This window comes from Vicugna pacos, chromosome 20 (assembly GCF_048564905.1).
Source record: "Vicugna pacos chromosome 20, VicPac4, whole genome shotgun sequence".
NCBI lineage: Eukaryota > Metazoa > Chordata > Mammalia > Artiodactyla > Camelidae > Vicugna > Vicugna pacos.
Genome location: NC_133006.1, coordinates 34,158,712 through 34,181,880, shown reverse-complemented (window position 1 = coordinate 34,181,880; position 23,169 = coordinate 34,158,712). Strand labels below are relative to the sequence as shown.

General features: G+C 42.1%; 1 protein-coding gene and 1 long non-coding RNA gene across 7 annotated transcripts in view; one reads left to right on the top strand and one right to left on the bottom strand.

Moving 5' to 3' along the window:
• The window catches only part of JARID2 (jumonji and AT-rich interaction domain containing 2), a 228,546-nt gene that overhangs the window by 22,610 nt on the left and 182,767 nt on the right, over window positions 1-23,169 (top strand). The window lies entirely within an intron of this gene.
• The window catches only part of LOC140687627 (uncharacterized), a 38,538-nt gene that overhangs the window by 874 nt on the left and 14,495 nt on the right, over window positions 1-23,169 (bottom strand). The window contains exons 1-2 of one of the 2 annotated variants that reach the window (XR_012062025.1): window positions 19,845-19,975; window positions 18,108-18,230 (exon numbers count right to left, since the gene is read on the bottom strand). This is a non-coding gene — a long non-coding RNA (uncharacterized lncRNA). Of the gene's footprint in view, window positions 1-18,107; window positions 18,231-19,844; window positions 19,976-23,169 lie in introns of those variants that run through there. The other variant, XR_012062024.1, reaches the window with a different exon arrangement.

The following is a 23,169-nucleotide window of genomic DNA, read 5'->3' as shown; positions in this document are numbered from 1 at the left end:
TGAACCCAGGACCTCATGCATGTGAGGCATGCACTGTACCACTGAGCTATAACTTTCCTCGCTAAAAAAAATTATTTTTAAAGGCACAGGGAAGTTATAGACAGTTCTATACAAAAGGAACGTAGTTATTCTTTGGTACTTTGTAGATTCCAGCACTTGTCTTCAGACTGAGGAAATGAGTGACCCAGGACCTTGGGTATTTTCGTGTATTTGATCCTCCCCATTTATTAGGTAGTCTGACAATCTTTTTTCATTTCACTGCTATAGGATTGGAGCTTTAATAAGCTTAATGGTTTCAGATCCTGTCAGGCTAATGTGTAGTCAAGTCTGGAACTTGAAACTGTACTTTCGGACTTTACAGGGACTGTGTTGTAGAGGTGTTGAGCTCTGGTTTGGGTTTTTGCTCTGCCTTGAAAAAGCCACAGGACATTGTCCAGTTTAAGTTTTCCTCAGCTGAGAAGTCCTAATGTATGACTGGAATATCCTGATTTTTGTCTTCATAGATATTTTTAGCCCACCCTCCCTTCTACTTTATTCAATTTTAATTCTACAAATACTTGTTGTCTACTTTGTGTTATTTGTCCAGCTACATATTTTATACTCTGGTGGTAGGGAAGGATGTGGGAGGGAGTTCAGAATTGAGACCAAATAAGGTTCCAAGAGGGTTTCGGGCCGCTGTGCGCTGACCACACTGGGATCTGGTTACAGGGAGCGTCTGCGGTGGGGCCTGAGCATCTCCCAGGCGCTCAGCACGCGGCTCTGCATCCTTACCCTCGCGGGGGTGTAGGACTGACTTGGCTCTTGTGGGTGGCTTGCGCCGTGATTCTCTTCACGTCTGTGTCCCAACTAGGGAGGCTCTTTATTCACTGGGGAGTTCTCATAAGATCTCCTTTGCAAAAAAAGGTTTGAAAACACATTTTAGGGGATCCAGCTTGGCTGAATCAACAGGGGCTGAAGACCACGTTAGTCATTCTCTTCCAACTGAGAGGTGTTTAAAAACGGTGGTAGGACTGTGAAGCCTACCCATTGCTTCACATAGCCTCTTTTGGCCCAGAGTCCTGTACATGCTCCTTCCTGAGGACTGTTCTTTAGTTTCTATTTTGGAAGGAAGCCTGGTGTTGCGTCAGTGCACCGTCTGTGTAGTGTTGCGCGTTTCCCCAAACTACGTCCTGTCTCATTTGGTAAACACAGAGCGGTCTCAGGGATTTCTGTGCAGCGCGCTTGCTGTTCTGCCGGTTTCTCTCCAGAACTCATCCTGAAAGCTTATATGTCTTGAAAAAAGAGAAGTTCTCTGTTGGATAGTAGCTACCGTTGGTCGAATCTGTACCTCCTTAAATGTTGTACATGCAGTATTTCGTATACCTGAGTCTGACTGCGACCTGTGAAGTAGCCTTTTTCCCCAAATTGCAGTTGAGGCAGGGGAAAGCGGCCAGGGTTGCGCCGGCGGCCCCCCCTACCCCCCATTTGAACCCTGCTCTTGTTTCACTTTGAAGTCTGTGCTTGTCTTCATCTGGGTGGGCAGTGCTGCTGGGATGTTACACAGCCAGAGTCCTGGGGTTCAATTCTGACTCTTTTATTTAATCTGTGTCTCAGTTTCCTTACCTGTAAAATAGGGGTCATAAATAGTGTAGTATGTCATTTAATTTTGACTGGCTCAGTTTGTACATTTTCATTTCATTACTGCAATTTTATTTATTATTACTATTGCCACACTGTCGTTGAATTTATGAACCTAGTTCTCCCCACCCCTCATACCCCCAGTAGTTCTTTACAAATCTACTTTTAACACTCAGGAGAATGATTTAATGACTTCTTTTTGTTCGGGTTAAAAGATACAATATTAGGTTAAGATTACTTATTGTTAATCGGTATTCAGAACAATAACTTAGTAAGTGGCTATTTACAGAGAAGGAAGTTGGACGATTCAGACTTGGTGCTTACTAAATTTTATGAGTCTTCATTGTTTTACTCGCTCAGTTTCCCCGTCTGTGAGGGGGAATTCCTTTTGCCTGGAAACAACGCAGCTTCCTCAAATTAAGAGTAACTACAAGTGTGGTGGTCTCCACCATACTCATGTTCACTGTCATCTTGACTTTTTAAAAATATTTCTACTTTGCTAACAATATTGAGTATACCTAGTGGTCTCTCTGTAAACGATTGCTGAATTGAATAGCAAAATGATTAAAGATTTGTTAAGTGGTGTGTTTATATAATCTCTTTTTCTTCAATTGTCACCACCGATTTCTCTCCAGGACCAGCTATTATTTATAAAAGTAAGGAGGTGATCTTCAAATAATGATTGTGTTGTTTTAAAGGATGGTTTTTTTAAGCATGATCTTTTTTTAGAAATAATGTAAATTAGTAGGACCCTGGTTTTGAATTCCTAAAGATGAGTCTCATTCTTTCGGGGCTACTCACTGAAGAACATAGTGTTTCATTTCTCCCCTCTTCTGTACCTCTTTCAAAATATTTGTTTATATCTTCTTGCTTCACTACCCTTTTAAAAAAATAGGTTTTTAGGTGTTAAATATTTTTCTTTGCATTTTTATGATATTTTTCCTTACTGTTTTTTGCATGTTTTTTTAGAGGTGAATGAAGAAACTAGTGTATCTTTTTGTGTCTTAACTGGAGAATTATGATTCTATTTTGCATTCACAGGAAAGCTAAAGTTTTCTGTGTATTATCCAGTATTTCATTCTAAAGAAACGTGCTATTTGTAAAAACAGGAAATGTGTGGGAAAAGGACAGTTCAGCACGAGTTGAATTCTGAAATCCAAATTAATTTGCCTTCATTCAATAGTTTAACACAGCCTAGTAACTGATCTTTCTAGACTGGCTTATTATATAGGCGCCCAGGAGGTGAGAGGGAGATTTTAGACCTTGAGTTTTTATGTATGAAGGGGGTGATTTATTAGACCAGAGCCAGCAATTCTGTTGGTCGACTTTTTGTGTGTGTTTTTTTATGTGTGTGTATGTGTGTGGAGGATAACTAGGTTAAAAAATTTTTTTTTACTTTTGTTTATTTTAATGGAGGTACTGGGGATTGAACCCAGGAGCTTGCACACACTCTACCACTAAGCTATTTCCCCCCTCCCCTCTGTTGACTTTTAATTCTGGATATTTCTTTGAGGTGACCTTTGGCATCCTTAGTCTTTGTTGCATCTAAGAAGGAGATTTTAGAGGTTTCCACTCCCTCTTCCCTGATTTTCCCCATTGTCTGATCGCATTAGCGGGACCCTTAAAAAGCTACTGGCAATCTGATGGTCTAAAGCTCCACCTGCAGTTAGAAGCTGGTTGTCCTTCTGGAATGTTCTTTCCAATGGAGGCTGCTGGTTCTAGCCTCTGGGACAAAGGAGGTTTTGGTTCAGCCTTTGATTGATGGTCTCTGGAGAGGCCCCCAGTCTGCAAGAGTCCTCCAGTTTGTGTGATGGGATTAAAAGTGGATTTTGCTGGGTTACCTGGGTCTCTGTGACTTGAAGGTCACAACTCTGGGTCAGAGGAGCGGTTGCAGGTGCTCAGGCAGCAGGAAGAAAGACTGTCTGGGCTGAGGCTCCAAGGATGAAGATGCATAGTGCAAGGGGCAGCAGAAAGGCCAGCCCTTGGGGTCAGAGGCAAAGATGAGAACAAGTGGAAAACTTTGTCCTGACCTTGAAAGAGGTTATAAAGACAGGCCTTTGGATCTTTGGTGTTTCCTTTCTTGCAAAAGGCCAAGTGCACAGCTGAGTCGGAAAACTTCCCCCATCCACAGCTTCTTCATTAGGTACTGATACCGGTTAATTCAAAATCACTTGTAATTGGAAGCAGCTGCTGTTTCCCAGCTGACTAGGTGTTTGAGTCAGATGCTTTGAATTAGCTGGACTTGGATTATTCATATTTTAATTAAAGTCCATTTTATCCTCCCCTAGTCTCTTGTCTCTCCAATCGCCAGGATTTTACAGCAACACATTTGAAATTATGAGAGCATCCCAGTAGAAAGGCATAATGTAAGTTGAAGGACTTGCAGTTGATTATGGCCTTGTATTATTAAATAGTGAATTTAACTGCCTTGCAATTCCCTTCTCTCACCCTCTGAACCTTGCTTCTGTAGTGGGGAAATTCTATTCCATTTAGAAAAGTTGAGGCTTCCCTTTCCTCCTCTTGGGACACAGATGTATTAGCTTAATTGCTTGTGTCACTGCTATGGGGAAGGTGCTGCCTGAAATGGGACAAGCAATTTTCTGGTACTTTTTGTCTAATGGGGTTTGCAGATTAAGCCATGAATAGTGGGGCTTTCGGGGCAGTGGGGTTATTTATTTTCTTATAAAAGAAAAGTAAACAAGTGCGGTGGTGAGGCTGTTTAGTGCTTCTGTATAGATACAGAATGTTCAACAAGCAGCTCGCCGGGAAAAAAGAGTGCCTTAATTTTGAGAATAAAATGTTAGCGGGAAAATGCTTTGTGTTTCTCTCTCCGTTGTTGCTAATGAGGAAAAGAGGCAGTGCCAGAGGGAGGAGAAACATGGATGTCTCCCCCCTTCCTTCCTTTCTCTGTTTGAGGTACCTAACTTGACTAAAGTTTGACTTGATAAATGTCCTACTTAATTTAATTTTATGTTGGTCCCTCTCCCTCCCTTGAATGTCCATGTTTAGCTGACTCTCAGAAAAACCAAGGCAATGTAGAGCCATCAAATTTTGTACACCTGTTATCCTGTGTGGTCTGGGACCTTTAAAAGGGTTTAAGATACATGATCTTTGTCCAGAAGGAGTTTGAAGTGTCCCTGGAGAGACAAGCATGTACCTGTCAGTGCATTTAGGGGACTGTGTAAGTCACTGTCAGCGTGCCCCATGTGAGCTGGCACTGTCAGGTATTGAGCTGAATGAGAAGGAATTGTAGGTGGATTGGCTGTTTGGAGGTAGCAGGTTACCCCTGGAACAATGAAGGAAGTGGTCCGTCCAGTCTAGTCCTTCCATTTATTTCCCTGTCTTCTCAGAGGTTGCCTAAGGATATACTGCTAGTTGGCAAGCCCCTTGTCTAGAGATCCCAAGTTCATCTACCACTTTCTTCTGTGCCTTTGTTGCCTTGGGGCAGAGATGGGGGCCCTACGGAATGAAGCAAGGGGTGGTTTTGTTGGTACAGACCGGGACAGAGACTAGCCTTGGAGAAGAGACACCCTGGGGTGTTACTTTCAGGGGTAGTCATTCTGTGTTTCATTCGTGCTGCCTGTTCAGCAAAAGAGTTGCTGTGCTAGTTTCTTGGTAACAGGCCTGGCACAATTTGATTGTTTTTTGGACTTTCCCCCACGTTACAAGGCCATCAGCAGGCAAGCCCTTGCCCGTATACTTTAAGGAAGAGGGAACACATTTGAGGAAGCAAAATCTTAGCACCATGTATTTCATTAAAAAGCTACGGTCCCTCCAGGTTTCCATTCTTCATGAACATGCGCTTAGTGAAGGGGCTTTGTGGAATTCTCTGCACAGTAGTGAGTACCACATTTTTGAGTGCCTGGCCTGCTCAATAATAGAGTTAAGTGGTGAAGTATAGAAACCATATATACTCTCACATACCTTTGCAAAGCAGAGTTTATTCTTTTATTTTTATTGGTTAACATTCTTGGCTTTTGAGAGAGAAGTGGCTGAAGGAGCATGTGGTGTAGGTGGAGCTGGCTGGAGCCCCTTCTTTCCTCCACTGTGCAGCGTTTAGCAGTGAGGTGATGTTCCTGTACCCCAAGGTGTCTAAGCTCAGGGGTTTTGACCATTCCCTCTCCTGGATGAAGCTCTTCAGGGTGGTCAGCCATTCCCTTTTTCAGGGTACTTGAAGGAGAAGAGGAACCTGTAGTTAAACTGAAATCTCTAATCAAGGCCCAGCAGGCTTCATTTTGCATTTTAGGGTAACTTGAAAATAATAACTTACTGAGGTAAAATAATGATTTTAACAAATTGAATGGCTATTACTAAAGCATTACATTTATTATATCTATTTCAAGCAGAAAACCAGGAAAAATGTATACTATATAATAGTATAGCCAAGATTATAGAACTAATAGATCTAATAGATAGCCAAGGATTCCATCTAGTGAGACATGCTTGGGAAAATTTCAGGAGGAAGGGAGCGACAATACGGACAAATGGAGAGGAAGCAGAAACAACTCTTTTGGGTGGAGAGAACACTGTTGGAGCATGCCATACGAAGTGCAAGGAAAAAATTAACCCCAGTAAGAAGTATGAACTAGGAAGATGAGTGTGGCTGACCACTGATGATTAAGGAAGGTGCAGTTCAGGAGGGGAAGGTCCCCCTACCCCCGCCCCGTCTGCTAAACCTGCGGCCTGGGAGGATTGATTGCAGGAGTGAATCGGGGCAGAGGTTACCCAGCTATTGTGTAAACTCACTGCAGACCCCCAGATTGGTGGTCACCGGTGGCTTCTGGGGGTCAGCACTAACACCCCAGGCCTAGTCTAGCCCTGCCTTCCGAGTTTCTCATTTTGTCTGAGATTTTCGCCTGGTGGGACTAAGCCCATGTTTGTGGAGGGGTGGAGGAGGAGAGGGAGGCAGGATTCAAGAAAGTTGTGGAGGAAGAGGTGGGAGGGGTAGGGATTGACCATGAACCTTCTCAACTCAAGGAGCTGGAAAGTGAGATGCTGAGTATATAGAAGGAATTCTAATTAGAAGATAAAAAAAAGAATTGAGAATAAAGAGAAAGAGAGGCTTTTGGTTTTCAAAACCTGGCTGGGGATGCATCACCTGTCTACCCCTCTGAAGTCCTGAGATGTTGGTCCCACCTAGCACCTGGTGAGAAGATCTCAGCTGGGATGAGAACCCTGCCTTGTGGGTGCTGTTACTGATTGACTTCAAAAAAGAGTTTTTCTTTGCCTCCTCACACAGTAAAGTGTATAGGAGGCCACTTCGGGTGTGTGTGTATGTGTCTGTGTGTGTTGGGGTGTGATAATAAAGGAGAACACAGAAGAGAGGGGGTGGCAGGTGTCCTGGCAGAGGAAAGAGGGCTGCTGGTTGTCTGCCTTAGAAAGGGGAAAATCATTTACTTTTGAAATGTGAGATTCAGGGAGGAAATACTTTGAGATTGAATTTTTCCCCCCCAAGAAAAGCTCTTATGTATTTGTTGCTGATGGACGGTAAGCTGTTTCCTTTTTTGTTTTCTTTCTTTCTCTCTTTCTCTCTCTCTCTTTTTTTTTTTTTTTTTTTGCTACTAAACATAGCTGTGAGCCTCATTTGTGCATCTCTGGACTCACATCTATAGAAGTTCTCTACTGTGTAGACCCAGGATTTTGGTTGTCAGCTCACACATAAGGTGTGTGCCTTTTCAGCATTAGTAAACACTAAGATGTTCTCTGAAATAGTTGAAGCACGCTACTCCTGCCAGCAACATCTGTGTCCTGGCTAAAGTTTGATATTATCAGGGGTTTTTTTTTGTTTGTTTTTTAAGTTTCGTGAGTGTTGAACTTCATGCATGGCACAGCTCGCCTCCTGTTTTCAGTGATACTCTGAGGTCATAAACGTTTGTGTCCAGGTATATTACTCTTTTATCTCCCTTCCTACAGATTTATAAAAGCCTTTGCTGACAGCACTTGAATTAAAATTCTGCTGTTACTTCCCTTAGCTCTCACAGCACAACTTTCTTGTCCTTAAATTGTACCATATTAATCTGCTTGTGTTGTTGGGTTAGTGTGGATGAGGTACTAGCCCTAAGCTTCCTACTGTTGTCATCATTATCTGTCATGGAAAAAAAAATTTTCTTTTTACCTTGTATTTTTTTGGCTGAAATCTTCCATAGCTCTCTGTTGCTTATGGGATAAAGTCTAAGCCCTTAAGCATTACCTAAAACCCTTTATTAGCTCAGTCTTATCCCAGGATCATCTTATGCAGCATACACTCCTGTTCATTTTTCTGTCTCTTTCCTGTCCAGGTCATGGTCCTTTAAGGCTGTGGTTGTATTGCCCTCTTCCTTCTTCCATTTCATCCTGGTGAGCTTCTGCCTTCCCTGAAAGGCTCAGCTTCTGAGAACCCAAGGGCTCGCACTGTGTGTTGACACCCTAGTGAGCATCTGCTCTGTGCTGGGCGCGTGGCCTTGTTCTGGGAGAACTGCATGTTGTTGACAGGTAGACAACTGTGCTTCATCTTTTGTTCCACTGTTTCTTCTTATCCTCGTTTCCACCTTAACCCAAGGCTCGTCCAGACAAACTTGATTAAATCCCTTTCCCCAATTTTTTATATTTGGAGAAATCTCACATAGAGAAGCTGAAGGCACAGTATCATGAACACCGGGAGACCCGTCACCTAGGCTGTGGGGTGTGTCTGGATATTACCCAGTGACTCCTTTCTTCCTTTCAAGTCTCTGACTTTGGAGAATTTGAAAGGTGCTCTTGCTTAATCATTAAAGAAGGACTTTAGTAGTGTAGCACTTTAGTGGTAATAAAAAAAAATGACTTCAGTGACTTTGGTTTTTTTCTGCCAAAGTAAACGTTGGCTGTCTTTCAGCTGTAGTAATGTAGCGTCTCTCAATTTGTTCAAGTTAAACTACAGCAGGGCCAAGTCGAGAAATTCTCGGGTTTTTCCTTCCAATTAAAAAAAAAAAGAAAGAAAACCCTAAGATTTTGGATCCTCTTGTTCCTGTAATCTTCCTGGTTCTCCCCTCTTCCTGCATTAAAAAGAAGATCATGAAGAATTGGCTCAAATGCCAGTGGAAAGAATGAAGATCTGAATTGACAATATTTGTGGGAGATTGTTGTTGATAATCTCCGAACAGGGTGTTTGGACCTGTGTTCCTTTAGTGCAGTTCCTTCTGAACCAGAACATGGGAAGTAAAGGGCCACAACCCTTTGGTTTTAACGTGTGTGTGTGTGTGTTTGCTTTTCTGGGACAAAAATGTTCTTAGCCTGTAAATCCAAGTGTTATTAACTGAGTGTTATCATGCAGTAGCTGATACTTGAAAGACTGATTTGGGTGAGTGTTAAGAAAGTTTCAGGTGTGTCAGTGTTTGATTTTTCTAAGTGTGGGCGAGCTGTGTCATTTACACTGGCATGTTGGGTTTGCCCCAGATTCTGTCTTTTCACTCTTCACTACATTTGATTCATGTGATGCCATTAACATGCAACTTTGTGCCTAAAAGAAAAATAACGTGAATATATCATGATATGCAAGATTCAGATTGATTTTGAGTTTAAATTTAATTTTGAATTCAAAATCAAATTCAGAAATGTTCAGAGCAGGATGTGAACCCCACCCCCACCCCCACCCCCCGGGTCACTCATGCATTCCTGCCCGGTCTGCTTTCTGTGCGTTCACATGCATATTTATGTAGACATGGATATGTAGGCTTTGCTTTTTTTTTTTTCCTTTTTGGATTGTTTTATATAAATATAATCAGTCATCTTGTGTGGTTTAGCCTTTTCTTTTAACTATGTCTTGCAGATCTTTTCATGTCATTCTTTTTAATACTGTGTAATATCTGACAGGACCAGTGTACTGTAATTTATGTAACCACTTCCTTATGATCCCCTTCCTAGAAGGGAGTGCCTGGCATTTAGGAAGCACTCGGTAGACATTTAGGTTGTTTTCCTCTTGTTTTGTTTACTTAAAATCAAATTTCCATCTTCCACACATGTGGACATATTGACATAGTATTGCAGTGGAAATACTGAGTCCAAGGGTATGTGCTCCGTTCTTACAGTAGGAAGAGATTTTTTTTTTCCTTCCAAAATGGTTTAACCAATTTACATCCCCACCAGCAGTGTGTGGAGAGTCTGTTTCCCTCCCTTGCCAACACTTGGTATTATAAAGCTTCTTTAGATTTTGCGAATGAATAAAATATGACTCGTTGGATTTGCATTTCTCTGTCTTGAGCATTTTTCATGGGCCTTTTGGCTGTCCATATTTCTTTTGTTCATGACCTCTGCCTATTTATATATTGGTTTCTTTCTCTATTTTTTGGAGCAGGGGAAGGCAATAAGGTCTGTCTGTCTGTCTGTCTGTCTGTCTGTCTATCTATCTTTTGGAGGAGGTACTGAGGATTGAACCCAGGACCTCGTGCATACTAAACAGCGCTCTACGACTTGGGCTATACCCTCCCCCTGAATTTTAAATTTTTCTGTAGTTCAGCTTAGTTTTCCTTTACAGGTGTTGTGTCTTGCTTAGGAATGCTTTTTTTGACCTCAAGAATATGAAAATATTCTGTAAGAAATTCTCTTTCTCTTATTACTTCCAGTCTACTTAAATACTACTCTCCAGTTTCTTAACCTTCTCTGAACTCTCCCATCAGCCGCTAAACTGGTATGAAGCCTCCGGTCTCTGTCTGGAATCATCCAGTAATGACTTCTTCTGACAGCCACTTTTTATGGGGATGTTAGGGTTTATCCCTTCTTATATACCCAAAGGCTTCAAATGTACTTTTGCAAAGTGTTGGTACTTAATTATTGTCATGACTGTCATTATCCAGTATTAAATAACATGTTCCTGTTCCCATGGATGTATAAGAAGACAGACTTGGCCTATGCTGGGATTCCAAATCCACTTTAAATACATAAAAGTCTGCATAAATTCTGTCCATGAGTTTTATAGTCCTTAAAATAGAGGACAAAACAAAGGAAAAGATTAAAGGGGTAACATTTATTGGGCCACTGTTACATACATGAAAGGTAGAAAATGGATAAAACTGACAGATAAAACTAGGAGTCTGCCCCTGAACAACATAGCTTTCTTTGTGGCCGGATTTGCGTTGGTGAGAGGCCCTTTGAGGACTGGCTCTGAGCCTTCATCTGTTGTGCGTGTTTTGACCATCCACGAGGTTTCTTTTAAAGGATAGAACTACTTGAAAAGCCTTGTAGAGCAACTGCTTTAGACTTGTATTTTCCCCACTCATTCGAGTTTTCCCTGATTTCTTTTGACACTTGCCACTTACTGCTGGTGCAGTGGATGTGTCTTTAAGTCTGTTTTTGTCATGTAGGTAATTATAATATGGGAAACCAGAAACGAGGCTTTTGCTATGTAAAGTAAAGCTAAAAAGTCTCTGATTCAGGGACTGGGCCTCTGTGAGAAGTAAAGTATCATTGCTCTTGTCTGTGAACTTTCCAATTGCTTTTGGTTCCTCAGAGACCCTTTGTTTATTGTCTCCTCTAATATACTCCCTAATAAGTGAGGCTATAGTACAACTGTGTTCTAGAAAGGAAGGCAGCGTCTTTGTGTTTCTAACCTTTTGCCTCCATAAAATTTACACAGCAGTAGAACAGTTTGGAAGGTCCTTGGAATCTCTTAATAAAGGAATTTTTGCTGGCATAGAGCACGCATTATGTATCAGACACATATATTAAAACCCACTTGATGGAAGGAGAGCAGATTTATGCTGGTTGACTTGGCAACGTGCAACTTCCAAAGTGTAAGTGGCGTTATTCTTTATATATTGATTTTACTCAGTTTGGAGCTCCTTCTAGTACAGTGTTTCTACTGAAATCAGTCTGTTTTCTGTGAGTGCTGCCTCCCTCGTGCAGCCCACCAGAACCTCATCCTGGGAGGCATTAGCCTCCTAGCTCGTTTGCTGGTACCTGCCTTCTCTTTGTTGCCTGCTCCTGTGTCCTTTGCCCGTTTTCCAGGTAGCAGTGAAGGTAAGCAGATGATCACCTTGCTCTGAGTCCAGCCTTCTGGCGAGAGCCTGCCAGGTTCTGTTGACTCTGCTCTCCCCTCCCCCAGGCCTGTTCTTCCAGTCTGCATTCCCCAAACACATGGCTGTTGCCTTTTCCCAAAGGTGCTTGTAACCTTCTGAAATCCGGTGCAGTCTGTTGACCCCTTTGTTTTTTTTTTTCTTTTTTCCCTTTTAAACACTTTTCTATTGAGTAATAGTCATTTTACAATGTTGTGTCAAATTCCAGTGTAGAGCACAATTTTTCAATTATACATGAGCATACATATCTTTTGACCCCTTTCTTAAAATGTTTCCAAATGCTGACAGTAAAATATCCAGGATTACGAAGGGAACCCATTACACGAAAGTATAGCCATCAGGATATTAAAAAGCAAATTTGTGATATGGTAAAACGTGTGTACTTCTAAATCCCCTGTTAAACAACAGGCCCTGTTGGTGGGTTTAATTATTGCAGCTTCAAAGCAGTGATCACAAATGGTATTTCTTTCATGCTGTCTTCAGCCACTGTAATGTGATAGGAGAATATTTAGGATCTTTTTGGTATCGGACTCCCGGTACTTCTGTCTCTGGTTCATGGCCTACGTTAATAGTTGATGAAAATGAACGTGGCGCTGTTTCCTTCTCCAAGATCGTCACAGACTTAAGAACCTTTGTGAATCTTCTTGAATGCCCTGGACTCCCTTTCTTCTTCATTTGTTCTTTCCCTGGAGCCTTCTTTATTCTGCTGTTCTCAAGCAAAGTCCTGCTTCAGGCCTCAGCTTAAATGTCACATCCTCAGGGTGGCCTTTCTAGGTCAGGAGCCCATGTTACATGCACTGTCGAGGCCTCGGCTACTCATTTTCAGCACTTTGAGTTGTGGACATCCGTGGAATGATTTGTGTGATACCTGCTCCCCAGGTGGGAGCTTTGTGGCTTTGTGAGCTTTGGGAACGCAGTGACTGCTGATCCCCCGTGCCTGGTGCAGCGTCACAGGCACTTGTTAAATACGTGCATCTTATATAATGTACATGGCACCTTAAGCAGAGAACAAACCACATGAGAAAAGCTTAGAAGGGATGGAAATCCCAGACAGTGACACCCAGGGTCACATGGAAGTCATGTTGGTGCATATGATCAGAGATGAGGTTGAGCATAGCTAGGAAAGACTGCAGATGTGTTACTTGTTTGTCTGAATTCCTTCCACTGGAATGTAAGATCCATATATGTAAATTTTCATTCAAACCTAGCTGCATATGTATGCATACTCATGTGTTATATGAAAACAATGTTAGTCGCACAGCCTTGTGGTGCCTGGCACATGGTAGGTGCTCAGTGCCTATTAAATGTATGAATGTGTAACTTAGTTGGGCCATAGCTTGCTCATTTGCAAAAAAATGAGGGGCTTTTCCTGCTAATGTTCCTTTTGGCTTGCTTCTACCTAAGGTTTTTGTCTATAGTTAGAGGATTTACTCACTATAGGACATTAAGTAGATCCTCTGGGGTTGCAGAGGTGAATTGACTTGGATGTTGCCTTCTGCAGGTAGGAAGAAGGTAAGGATGGGCCCTAAAACAGCTGGTGTAGAGGGGAGAACTTCTTCAGAGCCATTTGGATACTAATGGCCCTGATATCCAAGCCAGTGATCTCATTATGACATCAGCTTTTTGTATTATGGAGCAGTGGAGTCTGTAGTTGAGCAGGAGTGGTTGTCCAAGGCAGGGAGTGGGGAGAGAGGCCAGAGAGAGAGATGTCACCACCCGGGACAGTTCTGTTGGGGACAAGTTTGTTGCTCAGACATATAAATGGTCCTGACTGGGGTTGAACAGTTTGCCACTTTGATGACGTGGCACTTGAGTGGGCCTTGAAGAAGTGATTTCCTCCAGTACGAGGGTGAGTCCAAGGGAAGGGGTAGGGTGAACAGGAAAGAGTAAGGAGGAGCGATTAAATGCATGGTGTATTCAGAACACTGAATGTGGTGTGCTCCTTTTGAGGGGAACAGTCTTTATAATGAAATAAAAGATTTTCTTTAAAGCCAATTTTTCTATTCTTACATGTTTCTTGAAAGATAACTTAAATGGGACAAGAAACTATACTACATTAGATCTGGGAAAAAGAGAAATCTATAAACCAGTGAACCACCTATATTAATGGAAAGAGAGGGCAAAGATTTTTAATTTAAAAAATAATCTTAATTGTAATAAATACTTATTTTGCTGATATCCAAATTAGCAAATGTTTATTGACACATAATTTACGTAGTTGGAAACACCCATTTCAAGTATACAGTTCTTTGAGTTTTGACAGTCTTCTGTAAATCCCCATGTAATCACCACCCAACTAAAATTTATTTCCAGCACTCTAGAAGTCTTCCTCACGCCCTGTGTAATTACTTTTTCTCTTTCCAGGCAGTGTTTTGATTTCTGTTCTGTACACCGCGATCTTTTCAGGTTGATTCGTGCTGTTGCATTTCTCAGTGGTTCATTCCTTTCTTACTCCTGAGAAGTGCTCCTTGGTCTGGGTGCACCCCAGCTTATTGATCTGCTTGCTGATCGGTGGACTTTGGGGTGTTCCCAGTTTTTGGCTGAGAGTTGCTGTGAACATTTCTGTTCAAGACTGGGTGTAGCCAATAAGTTTTCATTTCTCAGGGGCCAGTCAGTCCTTAGGTGTGTAGTCAGGTCATAAATCAGGTGTATGTTTAACTCTGTAAGAAACAGCCACACGGTTCTCTGAAGTGCCACCCTGAGCAGTCCAGCTGCTCTGCATCCTTGTCAGCACTAGTATACAGTCCTCCTGCTGTCCTCAAGTGGTTAGGAGTCAGTGTCTGGCTAGAAGCAAGCTCTCACATGATGTAATGTTGGTTTTCAAGTGAGTTTAAAAATGCTTTAAAAGTTCTCATTAGATTGAGCTTGTATGATTACCGAGTAGCATCTTGGTTTAAGTGTTTATCTTCTCTTAGGTTGAAAATTCTCATTCATTTATCTCCTTGAAGTTAAACTGTATATATACCCCAGCCCCCCTCCCTTTCCACACATGGTCTTCCTTTATATTGAGGGAAGCAGAGGAGCTGTTATCCCTACGGTTCTCAGTGACCTAAATGGTCTGCCTTCTCAGACTGTGTCAGACTTGAAGCAGCAGTTAAGCCAAGAAGGGGAATTTCTTGGAGCCAGGAAAGAAGGAGCAGTGACCCTCCAGTGAAGCCGAGGGCCCGTGGACACCCCCCCCCCCCATCATGGTGACCTGGAGCCGGGTCACCAAGGAGCGGGGTGCAGAGCGGTCAAGCAGACCTCCCTTCTCAGTGCTGGGACACAGCCTTCCCTCACACACAACATATTTTAAAATGTTTTCCCCCCTTGCAAGTAGTAACAGAAACAAGCCACGGAAAAGCAGAGATGTTACCTAGCTCTGCTACCCCACACAAGTGTTGTAAACATTTTGTTTTTCTTTTTTAAACAGCTGTTCTTTCCCTCTGTGAAAATATTTTGGTAATCCTGAGGTATATACAATTTTCTCTCTTTTTCCACTAGATATTATCACATTTCCTTATGTGAGTACATAGTTTCCATAATAACACTTTTTTGCCCCACCTCATTGCCAGCTTTTCTGAATCAGCCCCTTCACTTTAGGTTTTCATAATGAGTGAGTCTGAGGTCTTCCCCCAGTTTGCCCGTGCTGTGAGATGAGGCTTCTTTTTGTATTGATTTTTTTTCTTTCCATAATAACAGTTTTAATGGGGATACATCTATTCAGTGAACCTATAACTGCAGTTTAAAATTTTTATTATTAATAATTAATTTATTACTTTTAATTGTTTCTTTTCAGATAGGTTACCAAATACACTTTTGGATTTAGATCTGCTTGCTTGTTTTTTCCTCTGCAGATTTTACACTGAACTGTAGAAATGGCAAACCTTGTTAGACATCATGAATTCATGGTTGTTAAAGGAAGATGGCCTCATTTCAGGGATAACCCATCTCCCCTTATCTAAGTTGTGATGCCTATTAAGTCTTCTTACTAATCATTTTAGAAATCATTTTTAAAGAACCTTGGTTCTTGAAAAGGACAACTATTTTGTAAACAAAGGAATTAGTGGGCTTTACTTAATTTTTTTAATTGAAGTATAGTTGATTTATGTTTCAGGTGTACAGCAAAATGGTTTAGTTACAGATATATACATTTAGACATCATAAATGTGGTAAGGTCTTACGGAATAATCTTTGGTTTGTTTAGTAAACATTGATTATCTTAAAGTGTTTTTCAGAAGTAAGATTGTATTTTATTTTAAGGATCTCTTTGTCTAGGGGAGACAGATACACAAACTGATGAGGAAAGCAGTTATAAAGGATGAGTAGAAGTTACTCAGGCAAAAGGCTGGAGCATGAATGGTTAGATAAGCAGGGTCAGAAAGAATATTGCAAAGGACCAGGGCCTGGCGCCACGTGGGCACACATGTAGGCTTCCCTGTGTTTGTTGGTGTGTCCATTGGCTGGAGTGGAGGGTTATTGCCGGTCTCGGAAGGAGATGAGCCTGGAGATGTAGGGCTCGTTCCTGCCTGGAATCAAGAATTAGTGAACCATGAAAGATTTTTAGGCTGGACTGGTGGTGAACTGTGAGTTGATGTACATCCTAAACTCTGCTGGGGGTAGTAGCTTTGGGGTCAGGGCCTCAACCTGAGTTCTCCTAATAGAGAAGAGACACAGGGGAAGGACTTTGTCATCTGGGGGAGAGAAATCTGGCAGCTTGGGACAGAGGGAGGATCCTGGAGTAGGAGTTATTTTAGGAGAGAATGTAATGAACTCAGAGACCCTTTCCATTTTGGTGGATCAACTATGATTTCTTGAAAGCACCGTAACAGGTAACTAGAACTTGCCCACCAGGGTCTTCCTGTAACTGCTCCCTAGTATAGCACCGTCTCGTCGCGTTATGCAGGTTGTAGGTGTGGCCAGAGGTGGCATTGCTAATGTTAATGAAGTTATTAGTAAGATTTCAAGAAATGCGAAGTATTTAGCATTTTAGGGCCATTTTAATTGGGGGGGAAATTGTTTTCAATTGAATAGCTTTTTTGGCTCTTAAATGAAGATTGTATGACCTAACTAAACTGACGGACTGGAGGAAGCCAGAGACATTTGATGGATTTAATCATCTTCTCAGCACTAGGGGTAGGTGTACCTGCTTCTGGGTGTAACGGGAGTAGTGCTGGGATTGCTGGAAGCCTTGGGTGTGCGGAGACTGCTGGATGATGAAGGGTTTAAGACATGCCAGTTTCATTGCTGGACAACTCCTGGCTGCCCAGGATTTTATATTTAAAAAACATTTTGTGTGTCACATAAACATACAAAAGAGGCTGCTTCTGCCAGACCTGTGGCTTTCTCCCCTTTTGAGAGGCCGGAGCTTAGTGTGGAAAGGTGTTTTTTCCCCCCAGTTTCCTTCATTTTCTGATCTTGCTCCTTTTCAGTCCACGAGGAGAAGTTTCCCTTTTGTCTTTTAAATAACTTACAAAAAGAAAGGCCTTTGTCAGTAACATTTTTATAAGTGGCTTTGCCAGGAACATTTTCATTAGTTTGGAGTGAATGCTATTCTTTATTTTCTTGGCATAAATTACTGCAGTTGGTCGTTTGTAGTATATGTTCTAATAGTACGGTTTTTGGAGTCTCTGGAGAAGACAACACCAGCAGATCTTTATCAAGCAGGGATAACCTGATATCCTCACATCTTGGAATGCCTGGTGACTTATTTTTTTCCCCTCACTTTGTGGTATGTTTTAAAAGTTTATTTTTAACTGGAGAGTTGCAAAATTAGTATAAAGAATTTCTGTCATTTAAGATTTTGTCACATTTGGTTATGTTTTCTCTCTGTGTCTCTCCCACGCCACACACTTCTTATTCTGAACCATTTGGGAGTAAGTTGGAGACATAGTGATGCCCTTTTATCTCCAAATACTTAAGTATATATTTCCTAAAAATAAGAACGTTCTCTTACAAAACCACAGTAATCAGCGGGGAAGTTAACGTTGGGAGCCCCGCCTCCTGCGTCCCTGTAACACGTCCCCATCGCTCTGTAAGCACTTTCTTACTCTGACACAACCAGGTGTACCAGGCCCATCTTGTATGTCCCAGCCCCTTACATATCTAGACTATTTTATGGTTTTCATGCTGTGAAAGTTTGTTTTTTTTTTTAATTCCATTTTCCATTGTGGTTTAACACTGCAGTATTCATAGCACCTCACGTGTGGCTTTTGTCCATATCATGGCTTTCCTGCTCACATCCTCCGACGGTCTCCATCCTTGAAGTGTCCACTCCCAATTTGCGTAATTAGTGTAGCAAGGCTCACAATTCCTAAGCTAAGTTAAAGGAAGGCATCTTCCTAGGTGTGGTTTCAACCTGATGTTTCTTTTCAGCTGTCATCCTCTGTTTATCTGCTTATGCTTTCATAAGTCACACCCTTTCCCAGACCCTCCTTCTGCACGCAGCACCCATGCCTCATCATGGATATTTGGCCCCCTACTCACCAGAGTTGGTAAATTCGCTTCACCCTTTTCCTTCCCTCTGGATCATGGCTTTGGCGGGTCCTAGCCATCTTTGAATCCTTTTTGGAGTCCTTTCCACATAACTCGAGTGGTAGCCCTACTAATCTGTAAGAATTGGCAGGAAAGTTGGAGAAAATCAAGTATTAGGATATTTAGTGAGCCCTGTGTTTTCTCTTTAAGGGTAACATGTGAATTTTTTCCTTTTGAAAGGAGCATATATGTAGTACAGGAAATTCAGAAAGTAGAGCAAGGACAGGACTGGGGAAACAATATTCTCGGCGCGCTCTTACTGCACGTAGTCCAGATCTGTGCACAGATAGATCTGACACGGTGAAACCACACTTACAATGTAAGACTGAAAAAGTGACTGCTAGGTTTGTTAGACAATTTGTAATGAAGTCATAGTTCTGTTAAGGGTCCTAAGAGTTCACTACTACAATGAGAACTTGAAATTTTACAAGTTTCTCTAGTTATGTTTCATTAATAACTATTTGTATACTTGAAGCCTCCAAGGATAATTGCCTTTTTCCAGCTTCTCTAAGCGAACGTGTTTTTCCCTTACATACTCAGTATCGTTGACTTTTTCAGTGAACATTCATTCGTATATTACTTAGGAAAACACCCTCCTCCCCAAATAAAGACCTGAATTAAACCGCAAAATTAGTTAGACAGGATTGTGTGGTGTATCCCAAATGTGTGTTGAGAAAAATGTGTTATGCTTTTTGAGGGGGGCAGCGGAAAGACGCTTCTGTGGTCAGATTTCTTAGAGAACCACAGTGCACATGAACAAAGCTAAAGGAAAAAGAGCTGTTTAAAGCTGACATTTCTCAAACTTAGCTGGTCAGTGAACCCTGATTTTGAATAATATCCACGGACCTAGGCTTCTCTGGAACCCTCTTTGGGAAAGGCCAAAGCAGTGTAAGGAGCATCGGCTATGTTCTGATTATGCCTCTGCTGCTACCAACAACTAGTCTGTAAAACGTGAAGCTGTCAGGAGGGTAACTCAGACTTCAGGTTTCTCTCCAGGTGTGTTTGACTCGGGAAGAAATGGCTTTGGTCTCTGGGTGGGGTCAGGAGGAAGAGGGTCCGTGGAGTGATAAATACTTTTCTTTGTGGCAGGAAGGGTATAGCTCAGTGGCCGAGTGAGTGCCTAGCCAAGTACAAGGTCCTGGGTTTGATCCCAAGTACCTCCATTAAACATAAGCAAGTAAATAAAAACCCAATTACCCACTCCCCCAAATACTTTCTTTGGGAAGGGGCTGGGGGCAGTGTTTGAGGGGACCAGAACATCTGTTGAGTCTCTGCTTTAACTCACTAAGCTTGCCATCAGCTCTCTGAAGCTGGCATTACCCCTTTTCTGTAGGAAGGAATTTGCACTTTGGAGAGGGGGTGGAGCTGGCATTCAGAGCTAGGTTGGCCTGCATTCTGCAGCAGCACTGGTTTCCTGCTCAGTTAGGCTGGGGAGGGAAACAGAAGTAAACCCACCTAGCTTTGCCAAACCCTTGGTTTTCGCCTCTGTTCCCTTTCTTTCCCGCCGCACCATCATTTGGGGGCCACGCAGATGGCCCTGCTGCAGTTTCCAGAGCAATCCTCACTTGGCCGGAAGTTACTGAGGCAACCTTTTGCCAGTTTCCTCACTTCAAAGGGGGTGGGCGTGGGCGTGGGCGGATGAGATAAAACATTTTGTATTGAATCATATTTTCTGTTGGTCTGACTTGCCTGCCTTGAGGCTGATCACCAAGTCTCCTCTTGATGATGATCGCTTTTGCTGCCCTTCAGAGAACTGGAGTTCTGCCAGGATCTCAGGCCCTGTGGGCGTGGGCTTCCGAGTAACTGTCAGACTGCTTAACAAGTCTGTCCTCCCCCACCACTGCCCTGCCCCCCGACCTACAGTATCTGATGTCTCCCTGCACGGAACTCCAGATCTGCCTGAAGTGTGATTTCTAATTAGTCTGATATTTGTAAGAATCAGTCACCAGGTCCAGACAGTGTTTGTTTATCCCTCTGTGTTTGGGGTTGGGGTAGTGTGGAGCAGTTTTGTGCAGACTGAAGTCTGTTGGAAAACTTCCCAGCAGTGAAGGTTGGATGTGTGTTTTTCCTAGTTCTTTGACTGCTCTACCTTTCATCTTGTAAGCATGTGAAAACCTCTGCTTGCAGACTAATAAATCGTCAAGGTCTGATCTGAAATACATTTTAAGGGAAGATGCATAAAATACATGTAGAACTTTTCCACCTTAAGGTTGTGCTGTGGGCAGTGAGGGAAGAGGGAGTGCCTGGGAGCAGGAGAGATCATCACTGCTGCGGGAGAAGTGACATTGAAGCATCTGGACTTGCAGCTGACCTCCTTCCCATCTTGGCTCCCGAGATGCTGGACTTGTTCTGAGCTCATTGAGAGTAATAAGCTGCAGCCGTAATTCATGAGCTTGCAAGGCTTTCTTTAACCGCTTGCAGCCAGGAGAATAATGACAACATTTAAAATTACCGATCGCTCATTTTGGGCCCTTTCTGTTTCAAGTTATGAATGAAATTTATGAGCCAATTACTGGATGGTAGAGCTTGTTTGCAAAGACCAAGCGCACCCTGCTGCGGGCAGAGGGTGTGTGCGTGTGTGCACATGCGTATGAGAGGGAGAGGGAGAAGTGGAGAATGGAAGCAGGTAACCTCCCTGGTGTCTTCCCAAATCTTGCATTCTTAATTTGAAATAGTTTTTAAAGAAGAGTTAGGGTTACCCAGACTCTTATCAAGGGTACTAGTCAGTAAGTAACCCTTCAATGAGTGAATTTTGAAAGCCAGGAAGCAGAATATATTGGGGTGAGAAGATTCTGGTAAAAAGAACTAGGTATGATTCTCTGCATAGCCTCTGTACAAACTAAAGACTCAAAGGCAAACATTTAAAGCAGTGTGTAGGTAACTTGATTTTCAGTAACTGTTTCTGAAATGGCTGTAATTACTCAAATCCCAGGTCTTTAAAAATTCCAAAGGAACAGTGGGGCCATCTAAGGAGGAAAGCTACAAAATGATAGGGTGCGACTTGAGTTAGCAAATTGGAACCTAAGCCCTTTTTGAACTTTAAACTTTTTTCTCTGTTCAGAGACTGGTGAGAGTGTTAGCATAACTTTAACGCATTTAGAAGGGAGACCATATTAATCACAGGCATTTCACTTTCTGTCTTGGGTTCTAGACATTTTGGCTTGAAATCAGTCATCAGTGTGTTCCTTAGATATTTACAGAATCTTATTTGTATCTTCATTTCTTTCTAGCCCTTTCACCCAGGATTTATCTGAGTGATGAGAATTGACATTTATTTATTGACCATGGAGGGTAGGTTACATTAATGGATGATTGCAATCCAGCTCCCATTGTGTGAGAGGATCACATTAAATGGGGAATGTTGGCCAAATTTTATTTTATTTTATTTTTTTATAGGTTTAGCTCTGCAGCCTGTAAGTTCTTAAGAGTGATTTGTGTGAGATGATTCTGTTTTCTTTCCCACCGTGGTTTGATAGGAAGGATGAATGCAGAACTGTAGCTGTCCTGTGTATTTGCAATGTAAGGAAATTACATGGATACTTGAATATGCAATTCAGATCAGGAAATGAGGCTGCCCTCTTAGTGTGTTGATGGACACATTTTATTATTAGCCTGGGAAGGAAATGTCTGGTTTGGTGACTTAGGTGGTAATAAGGAGAGCTCCTGATTTTTCTGGAGTAGTAAAAATTTGATTAACATGGATTGTCAATGTTGGTGAGTTGTATGTCGTGTTTTTTTGAGTCACTGGTAACTTAGGGAAAAGTATATCTCTAAAGGGGGGGAAATGGTTTACACTTCTCTGGACATAGGAAAGTAACAAATGCAAGACGTTCAGATCCTTCATTTTAGAATTATTACAAATGTGTTATTTCAGAGTGTGTTCATCATGGCTTTAGTAAGCTAAAAAGCCAGTGCTGTAAGTTCTGTTCTTGCCTTAATAATATTCTGGATGTTTGTGGATATGCTTTATACTGATTCAGGGTGGCCCCTGTACTCGGATTTCTTTACTCTTTTCTATATTTCCTTATTTTGCAAGCTTCATTCATTGTATAGTGATCCACTTTTAGGAACTGGGAATTTCTTATAAAACTGAACGGGACTTTCTGCCCATTGCCCAGGATGGACAGTTTTAATGCAAAGAATAAGAGAACGTCATTTAATAATATACTTCTTGCGATCAGAGGATTTCTGGTGGTTAACTTTCAAAATAGGTGACAGTTATGAACTACAAAGACTTTTTCAATAAATTTCCTCTTGTTCACGCTTGATGGCAGAATTAGAATAAAATGGTAATTCTAATTTGTAGTTTATAAACATAAGTTATAGGAATCGGTGCTGATTTTGACAGCCTTGTAGCACTTGGTTCCTTCACGTCCCTGCCTCCACTTGCTTTCTGGTAGAAAGTGTGATCGTGTCTTCAGGCACACATAGGCCTTGCACAGGGCGGCACTTCTCAAACCTGCGCAGGAGTCACCATGGGATCTTGGATGCCTGTTGGGGTTCGGGGCCTGAGAGTATGTATTTCACGCAGGCTCCCCGAGGCTGTCCTGAGCAGTGATGTGTGGAATGGGACTGTGTCCGGGGCCCAGAGCTCCATTTGCAAGTCTAGCTGCTGCTGGACTTTGCTCTTAAGGATGTGTTTTATCCTTAGGGCCTGATTTTTCTCAAATTCAGCTCTTTTGTTTGCTTTTAATTTCTTAGAAACGCTGTTTTTAAATTTTAATACTTGTCTCCCTCTTTGCCCAATCAAATAAGATCTGTTGGGAGAAGAGTTGCCCCTCTTTTGTTATTATTTACATGATTGTGATTAAAGTCTCTGGTATTGTTTTTAATATTGGCCTCAGCATCGTGCTTCCAAGAAAACCCCCAAACCCAGTCACCATTAAACTAGGAGAGCTCGTTGGACCAGGTGTTAGTTGAAGGGAATAAATAAACATTTCCAAGTTTGTTTGGACAGTACTCTTTCAGGTGCAGACTGTACTGTGTATTGTTAGTGTTAAATGCCTCAGTTCTA